This window comes from Diaphorina citri, unplaced genomic scaffold (genome assembly GCF_000475195.1).
Source record: "Diaphorina citri unplaced genomic scaffold, Diaci psyllid genome assembly version 1.1 scaffold73, whole genome shotgun sequence".
Lineage (NCBI taxonomy): Eukaryota > Metazoa > Arthropoda > Insecta > Hemiptera > Psyllidae > Diaphorina > Diaphorina citri.
Window position 1 is genome coordinate 667156 of NW_007377510.1, and position 10414 is coordinate 677569.

The window sequence follows — 10414 nt, forward strand, 5'->3', positions numbered from 1 at the left end:
CTGTAGCTTACATCTGTACCATTAGATATAAGGTTGTATAGAGAGTATAGCTGAGGTCTTTAAGATCTTGGGTATGTTTTACGGTAGTAGTGATCGTTTAGTTATGAAAAATCGAAGATCCATACCAAAATTGCTAAATGTGGGGATGTTGGAGGTCAACCGACCACACCATAGCGAGATCTGTAACGCATGATTACACATACTTTAAGTAACGGCCCAGTGTTGATCAATGAAGATCATACACCCCAGTTCGGTACAATCTAAGAGGTTATTTTATAAATTAAACCTTTGTACATGAATAACAGGAAGAGCTAATGATTACTCGAAATGTATACTCAAGAGCGGCTCTCTCGGGTATTATGCTCGTAACACATGTTACATACTTTATCACAAGCTTTGCTTAGAAGAAATATACGTATAGTTGGCCATAAATTAATGTGTAGTAAGAGGAATGCAAGGGGTAGATGGTATTTTAGTCATGGAGGAATTATATCCATTGTAAAATAGAAAAGACATAGAAAACTAGGAATCGATATTATATGCCATAATTTAATAACCTATGTATAAGGGAGCCGACGTGGTCACGGTTGGCAAAATAAGATCACCTGTTTCGGAGATGGTCTTTTAAAAAAAAAAAAAAAAAAAAAAAAAAAAAAACGAAAAACGAGCACGTATAATTTATTGTACGCTTTGCCTATACACAAGAGGTATAAAATTGAAATTTATTTAATGTATGTAGATTGTGAAATACTCCGGGTCTGAAACATATGCAGACATGAAGAGGAAGACATCTGATAGAGTAGAATGGAGAGCTATAAACCAATCTTAGGATTGAAACAGATGATGATGTAGATTTTAAGATAACAACGTCCACCAGAAAATGTACAAAACGAATGTTACAAAAAGATAAAAATGATACCAACCAAAGTTGTCTGACAAAATCTACCCAACATGGCAATCTCTTTATAGTACCTACTACAAATCATGAAAACTTGAAAATCCCGTACTGGACTGAAAATAACATCCAAACTCCAAGTGGAGCTGTGATTTCCTAGCTCCTACTTCTTAGGCGGTCGATCTGAAATTGATAATTTTGCATCCCACTGAAACACAACGCACGATCACGTATAAGGTACCGTGTTCCTTGTTTCTCAACAGATAAAGTTTAACAACTATGCAGCCATATTCTTTTCTCTTGTACAAATTGGTGTTGACGTGATCTATTGAACCCTCGTACTTCGATGTTGAAAACGATGATGTTAAGCTTGTTAATTAATTTGATGGGCGATGAAGCTTTAGATTTAGACCTACCAGACATTTTGTCAGGACTTTCCTTTCGGTTCATTAGGCACCCAGGCTTCAATGGGGCGATTGGAGAGTTAATTATAAATTTAAAGTTAAATGCATGTGGATATGAGATAAGTAATACAAGCTTTATCAATTTGTTTTCATTTGAATATCCCGGATGTGATGATGAAAGCTTGTAGATTTGGTCTTTCTTAATTGGATAGGACAGCCTAGTTAGCTTAGTTGGTAGTGCGTCTGCCTTGTAAGCGCTAGGCCGCGGGTTCATAGTAACAAAGTCCCAGTTTACAGACCGTCTGAAAATTAAAGGTCCATTTTCAACTTTGTTATTCTGTTGGTAAAATCTATGTAGGTATTTCGTGTGTTAGAATGCGTCTTTCTACAACTTTGGAACAACCTTGTGAGTAAATTCTCTATTGTAGTCCTCATTGGTTTATTCTTCAAATGTAACCATGTACTTACATATTATTGTGCATAGATATTATGAGACACTTCAGTTCAAGACCCATGCAATCATTTCATTTTATCAGATTGACCTCATAAGTCACAACACACATAACTCAAATCTCAAAACGTTCATTAAACAAAACAACATTTTATGATTAATTTTTGTGTGCTTGAAAAAAAAAAAGTTCATCTTTCTTCTAGTAAGGTGTAAGTACTAGGGACTTTGTTTGACTACGGACTGAAATCGAAATCTATCAAGTCTACACAGATTTTTTCTCTCCAAAGAAATATGTATACAGGCACTTTTTACAGCTCGGTTGAATCAATTTTTGTTCGTTAAAACTTTGTAAAAGGTATACTTACCTAGATAGATAGCAAATTAGCAATCAATCAATTGAATGTAACAATGTTGAGACGATGGATATGTATGTGTGTTATAGATACTACCTATTGTATTGAATTTATCTAATCAAAAGGTACATATTGCTGGGTTCAAAAGTGTACATAAGTCTAAATAAATAGTTATTATTGTATTTATACATAAAACAATATTGATATAAATAAAAACTATGTATCTTGTTGATTCGACGTATGTTTTTATTTTATTCGTAGGTTTCTCGACTCTTTTCTGATCATGCGGTTGTTTAAGATCCAGCAACCATGTCGTGTGATGTTTTTATGGAAGTAAAATGCTAAGGCCAAAATAATTTTCGTTTCTTCCCGAAAGCCAAGAGAGAAGGAAGACAGGACAGGGAAAAGGCAGACGATCTGAGAACGAACCTTCAGAATAAAATCCGAGCTAACTGGGCTGGCCAGCCTAGTTAGCTTAGTTGGTAGTGCGTCTGCCTTGTAAGCGCTAGGCCGCGGGTTCGATTCCCGCCCGGGGCGGATTTTGTTTTTTTTATTAAATTTCTGTGACAGCTTTAAGTCCAACCTAATCGTTTCGATTAAGTTGGACCGACCCAATCGACATTTTTTATAAACTGCGCTCTAAAAATCAGGAGCCATCAGATATTCCCATATTTTCACCACCTCTTCATTGTTACTTATTACAGAAGGTACGTACATAAATATAGCCACTTACGAATACACTGTCAGATATAGCTATGGTTTATTTCCAATCTTGTGAACCAATGGACTTCCACTTATCATACAGTGCTCTTCTATTCTTGTAAACCTATATGTACTTCATTCCGGCAAAATTGATTGATCAAGATTCTTGATTATAAATATGGTTATTATTGTTCTTATCTCTAATGGAAACATAACCCAAGTCCTACGTAGATATTGTCTGCATGGAGAAATTTCCATATTAATAACATTAGCATCGGAACGCATTAATAAAATCGATTTAAATGTTAGCCTTATAATTACCTGATTGTATAAAATGGGCATGAATAAATACTGAATATTAAAAAGACAGTTCATAATACTGGTGAAAATAAAGTTAAAATCCGAGAGAAATTGTTAGCACCAGAAGATCATGTTGTCTTATAGTAGGCTTGCCAAATATCCAAAATGTCGATTCGGGACGCGAATCCGCGAACATAATTGCCAAATCCGCGAACATAATCGCAAAATCCGCGAACAAAATCGCCAAATCCGCGAACATAATCGCCAAATCCGCGAACAAAATCGCCAAATCCGCGAACATAATCACGAAATCCGCGAACATAATCGCGAAATCCGCGAAAAAAATCACCAAATCCGCGAACATAATCGCGAAATCCGCGAAAAAAATCACCAAATCCGCGAACATAATCGCGAAATCCGCGAAAAAAATCACCAAATCCGCGAACATAATCGCGAAATCCGCGAAAAAAATCACCAAATCCGCGAACATAATCGCGAAATCCGCGAAAAAAATCACCAAATCCGCGAACATAATCGCGAAATCCGCGAAAAAAATCACCAAATCCGCGAACATAATCGCGAAATCCGCGAAAAAAATCACCAAATCCGCGAACATAATCGCGAAATCCGCGAAAAAAATCACCAAATCCGCGAACATAATCGCGAAATCCGTAGAACAAAAGTTATGAAAGACAACACAATATTTGAAGTTAATTAAATCCCTACATAATGTTTTTGAAGAATTCTTGAGACAGATATAGGAGGCAGTGATGTTATGAAAGACAACACAATATTTGAAGTTAATTAAATCCCTACATAATGTTTTTGAAGAATTCTTGAGACAGATATAGGAGGCAGTGTATTGGGTCAATCAGTAGAAACAATAACATGTAAAAGAGAACGTCTGCTTTGACATATCTGATGTAGCGAGAATAATGAGCCCAGATGTTATCAGCTTGTTCTGCAATGATCATGTCGAAATGCTTAGAGATGATGACATATTTGTAGTAAAACTTGTCGTTATCCTTCCATTGAAAATATTGTATCTTTCTGAGAGATCCAGAGTGCAATGTTTTGCTGTACGATAGGTTAGGGATCTGACTGATCACAGAGAATATCCGCCTCTTAAATTTCTTCCTCGAATGTTTGAGAACACTGTGATAGTGTCACTAACATTTCAATTGCTTGTAAAAAGTGTATCATCAATATAAAACCGGTCCCCATTCTTGGGATAACGTGTAGATGTGATGGTCGTAGAAATTCCTTACTCTTGTGAATACCCCTCAGAAGCTCATTTACATGACTCCAGGCATCTAGATAAATAATTATTATGGCATACATACTCGTATATTTATAATTTCTTCCGGAAGAATGATGACCTTTTCTTTGAAATCTCCACTTTCCGAAGTTATCAGACTCCGAAGTTAAAAAAAAGCTCTTACCAACTCGTCCTTAAGATCAACAATTAATGCATAACTGAATTTGAAAATGAGTTTAAAGAAAGCAAGCATTGAGATGCCATCACAAAAAGTACAATGCTCTTACCTATCCTGTTTTTATATCTTTATAAGTATCTACTTGTATTTCATAGATAAGTATCTAATATTTGCTGTTGTAAAAGTTAAAATAAATCCACTGAATCAAAATCACAATAACCCTTCAAAAGTTCATCAAGGATGAGCGAATATGATTTTTTTTTCTAAGTAAAGTTATTAACATAATTTGTTATTGTGGTTCTCCTAAACCCACATATATCTTCAATTCAATGTAATCCTTTATTGAATCTTTTGTTTTTGCTAATCTCAGAATTGTTTTAATATTTTTATTATTATTATTATTATTATTATTTTTTTTTTTTACAGCTCACTAATTTTGGTCCAGTGAGATAAAGTTGAATATCATTTAGTGAAATAATTTATTATGCATACAATCAACATTTTCTATGAGAATTCGGGTAGGTATAACTATTCCTGGAGATTCAACCAAATGAAACCACCAGCACGAAATGGTACATCTAAATGCTTTAAACCTCAATGTTAACATACATGCCTCAAGTCATTTAAATTTGGATTATTCTTGGTCCCAATATTGTGCCTTATCATCTGGGCTGTGTGTTTTGTGGTAAGAGCATTATGCTAATCCGAAATGTCATCGATGATTGTTCCATGTTGAACGTGAGAAGTAATACCTTGCTTTATATTTGTTGTACGCTTGACAAGTCAAGTGTGATGAAAGCCGAACTTCAACTTGCATTAATGTTTGTGAACTGTTCTCTTTTACTCTCCTCTGAGGTTTTTTATTTCAATTAGCCAGGTAGGTACGATAGTTTCTACTTGGGAATTCAGACAAAACGACTTGTAAAATGGCAAAACAGAACATAGTTTAGCAGTTGTAATGTCAACAGAATCGGAATTCTTTTTTGTTGTTGTTGTTGTTGTTGTTGTTGTAGTAACTTACCGAGGCATGTTGGAAACTAATACTTTGTTTTTGTATGTTAGGTTAAGCTTATATTTATAACTTCTCTGGACATCATCATGTTATCAAAATCGACAATTTTATAAAAGAAACCAGAACAATGTACAGAACATTGATGTGATATTCATATTATTGGGTTCTACCTATACCCGCATGTTCAATAAGAGATACGAGCAGTATGTTCATTTGTTCATAGTGCAAGACTTGTACATGTTTAAATATAATAGCTACATATGAAGTCGAACATAATTGCGAAATCCGCGAACATAATGGCGAAATCCGCGAACATAATCGCGAAATCCGCGAACATAATCGCGAAATCCGCGAACAACAAGAGACGTACAACTAAACATTTGAAGGAGAAGTGAATAAATTTAACTCTACTTGATGCGCGAAAGTCAACCTATTTGAAGATCACGTGCCATTCTACTAGCAATATGTATAAACAAATATGTAAATGTTTTCTTTAAATCCTCAGCTACCTACATCTTTAATCTTGAGAAAAAATGTTTGTGTTGCAATATTTACTTTAATTGGTATCTACATATACCTACAATTTATTAGAAACATCTCGAGAGTTTTGAATCATGTTTCGGCAAAATTACATTTATAGAAAGCACTCTTAATAGTATGTTGTGATGGTTCAAACTGAATAGGAATATTATAATGGGTTGTTTATTATCATAAGTAAAAGTAAAACAAAATGTAAAAGTGATTTCTAAGTAAAGTTATTAACATAATTTGTTATTGTGGTTCTCCTAAACCCACATATATCTTCAATTCAATGTAATCCTTTATTGAATCTTTTGTTTTTGCTAATCTCGGAATTGTTTTAATATTTTTATTATTATTATTATTATTTTTTTTACAGCTCACTAATTTTGGTCCTGTGAGATAAAGTTGAATATCATTTAGTGAAATAATTTATTATGCATACAATCAACATTTTCTATGAGAATTCGGGTAGGTATAACTATTCCTGGAGATTCAACCAAATGAAACCACCAGCACGAAATGGTACATCTAAATGCTTTAAACCTCAATGTTAACATACATGCCTCAAGTCATTTAAATTTGGATTATTCTTGGTCCCAATATTGTGCCTTATCATCTGGGCTGTGTGTTTTGTGGTAAGAGCATTATGCTAATCCGAAATGTCATCGATGATTGTTCCATGTTGAACGTGAGAAGTAATACCTTGCTTTATATTTGTTGTACGCTTGACAAGTCAAGTGTGATGAAAGCCGAACTTCAACTTGCATTAATGTTTGTGAACTGTTCTCTTTTACTCTCCTCTGAGGTTTTTTATTTCAATTAGCCAGGTAGGTACGATAGTTTCTACTTGGGAATTCAGACAAAACGACTTGTAAAATGGCAAAACAGAACATAGTTTAGCAGTTGTAATGTCAACAGAATCGGAATTCTTTTTTGTTGTTGTTGTTGTTGTTGTTGTTGTAGTAACTTACCGAGGCATGTTGGAAACTAATACTTTGTTTTTGTATGTTAGGTTAAGCTTATATTTATAACTTCTCTGGACATCATCATGTTATCAAAATCGACAATTTTATAAAAGAAACCAGAACAATGTACAGTACATTGATGTGATATTCATATTATACCTATAAACAATACTCGTACCTATAAACAATACTCGCACGAGTAACCATACAACCTATTTTCATGTTCCTACCTCCTCTTTCTCTTCTTCCTCTCCTATTTTCAGATCCGCTAGCCTTTTCAATAACTTTTGCTCCACACTTGATCTGTCATCTCCTCTCAATACATATCTCAGCCAGATAGAAAACATTTTGGAAATGCCCTAGATCATTAATATTAGTATGTAAGATTAAATTAGTATTAGTATTTGTAGGTACCTATGTAAATTATGCATAATATTTTTGTAAATGAGCATGATAAATAAATAAATAAAAAAAAAAATAAAAAAAAAAATATTCTACCTAAAAACACTCCCTAAACTCCTCTAGCCAATATGCTCTATAAATAAATATGCTACATGTTTTCTTTAAATCCTCAGCGACCTAACATCTATTAATCTTAAAAAATGTATTCTGATTGCAATATTTCTTATTGTCCGTATCTACATATTAAACCCTACAATTATTAGAAATCATCTCGAGAGTTTTGAATTTACTGTTTTCGGCAAAATTACATTTATAGAAGCACTCCTTAACTAGTATCTGTGATGGTTCAAACTGAATAGAATATTATAATAGGTTTATTTATTATCATAAGTTAAAAGTAAAACAAAATGTAAAATGAACTGAATGAGAGGTAATTGCATCCAGTTTATTCCTTTATCCTATCTACGAGTCCTCTAAGCGGTTGTAATTAATCAGTTTTTTTTTATTTATTTTTATTTTTTTTTGTTTGTCTGGAGTGACGTAGAGCTCAAGTCGGGTTTCATATTCTCACATTTCTACAACTTCTGCTTCTACTTCTATTGTTGTTCTGTCTAGGTCTTGAAACTAGAACTGTGTCAATCTTATGAGGAGAAAACATTTCCATTCAAGTCTTTCTCATTATTACATTTTTGCCCTATTGCCATTTCATAGACCGTAAGCTTGAGTTTGAAAAAGACAGGCTACTGTTTGATTTAGAGTCTAAAGTGTTTAGACTAAAGTTTTAATGACATAATAAAAAATTCTCAATGTTTTAATCAGGCATTATGCTTGAATCCATTATTTCAAAGGCTGACAGATGAGAAATTCGTTCGACCTGTTCGATTAATGTAGAGGTCAGACGTTCAAGTTCCTAGTTGTTTCTTCAAACCAGACTCTAGACATTCTTGAGTCAAGTTCAACGCTTCAATTTACTGAAACTTACAGCTGTTTAAATTTCTGAATTGTACCTGTAGTCCTTTTCCTCTTGTTCGAATTACATGATTGGCGTTTTGATTTGAAATTGAACTTGGAACATTGTTGGATAAATGGAGCGGATACTGTTCCCAACAATCACACATGCTCTGTATAGGTTTCAACTTAAAGCCCTTTGACAGATACATTCACATCTTACACCAGAACATGACACATTCAAGTCGAAGTATCACTTCCTGAGGGTTTTATTATATTCCCAATGCATAGTTGTTCACATAGTTTCAATTTCTCTACTCCTTGAATGTCTTGGAACATAACAAGAGAAAGAAAAAGTTCAACTAGTAATTATTTAGTAATGTTTACCATTTACCATTCATACAGGATCAGGACCGTAATAAGCAACGATTGTACAACATACTCGAAATACAGATTGAGCAAATACTCGTAATTAATACATATGTACGAGTATGAAATTAATAGATGATACCACAATAAGGACCATTGACAAGCGAGGCATAGATTTAAGGGGAATAGAGCAATATAGACCAGATATGAAGATGACAGGAAAAAGAAACAAGGAAGGGTAAGTATGAAATCACGACTCTAGGTATGGATAGCCTACAAAATAGTTGGGTCTCAGATGTTATAGAAGTACGATATAATACTTATTTTATTATTATTATTATTATTATTATTATTATTATGGGACCATTGACAAGCGAGGCATAGATTTAAGGGGAATAGAGCAATATAGACCAGATATGAAGACGACAGAAAAAGGAAACAAGGAAGGGTAAGTATGAAATTACGACTCTAGGTATGGATAGCCTACAAAATAGTTGGGTCTCAGATGTTATAGAAGTGCGATATAAGTAATACCTACTTTTTTTTTAATTTTATTTTTTTTTTTTTTTTATTTTTTTTTTTTTGTTTTTTGCTAACTCTTGATAAGAAAAAATCATTTGCTGATTCCTTGTCGATGTTGGCTACGCCGTTAAACGATACAAATCTCACGAATAATACTTCCTTTTATTTATAACCCAACTAGAAACAGTGACAACAATGTTAATGTTTGTTGTTTTACTGATTCCTAGTTCCAAACCGAAAACCTGTGATCGATGATTCGTTTGTTCAATGAAAACCTCAATTCCTTTGTTTGTCTGGAGTGACGTAGAGCTCAAGTCGGGTTTCATATTCTCACATTTCTACAACTTCTGCTTCTACTTCTATTGTTAAGTATGTTGTGATGGTTCAAACTGAATAGGAATATTATAATGGGTTGTTTATTATCATAAGTAAAAGTAAAACAAAATGTAAAAGTGAACTTGAATGAGAGTGTAATTGCATCCAGTTTATTCTTTATTATCTACGAGTTCTAGCGTTGTAATTAAATCAGTTTTTTTTGTTTGTCTGGAGTGACGTAGAGCTCAAGTCGGGTTTCATATTCTCACATTTCTACAACTTCTGCTTCTACTTCTATTGTTGTTCTGTCTAGGTCTTGAAACTAGAACTGTGTCAATCTTATGAGGAGAAAACATTTCCATTCAAGTCTTTCTCATTATTACATTTTTGCCCTATTGCCATTTCATAGACCGTAAGCTTGAGTTTGAAAAAGATAGGCTACTGTTTGATTTAGAGTCTAAAGTGTTTAGACTAAAGTTTTAATGACATAATAAAAAATTCTCAATGTTTTAATCAGGCATTATGCTTGAATCCATTATTTCAAAGGCTGACAGATGAGAAATTCGTTCGACCTGTTCGATTAATGTAGAGGTCAGACGTTCAAGTTCCTAGTTGTTTCTTCAAACCAGACTCTAGACATTCTTGAGTCAAGTTCAACGCTTCAATTTACTGAAACTTACAGCTGTTTAAATTTCTGAATTGTACCTGTAGTCCTTTTCCTCTTGTTCGAATTACATGATTGGCGTTTTGATTTGAAACCACACATGGACATATGGAGCCATTAATGTTCGGAACGGTAATAAAGTTCAACAGCTGAA

The 10414-nt window shown here is 33.7% G+C and overlaps 1 protein-coding gene across 1 annotated transcript in view; it reads right to left on the bottom strand.

The window, feature by feature from the left end:
- LOC103521221 (calpain-1 catalytic subunit-like) overlaps positions 1-3145 on the bottom strand; it is a 58007-nt gene extending 54862 nt beyond the window's left edge. The window contains exon 1 of the mRNA XM_026831985.1: positions 3127-3145. The gene's annotated coding sequence lies outside the window, so the exon portion shown is untranslated. The remainder of the gene's footprint in view (positions 1-3126) is intronic.
- Between the last annotated feature and the right edge of the window lie 7269 nt (positions 3146-10414).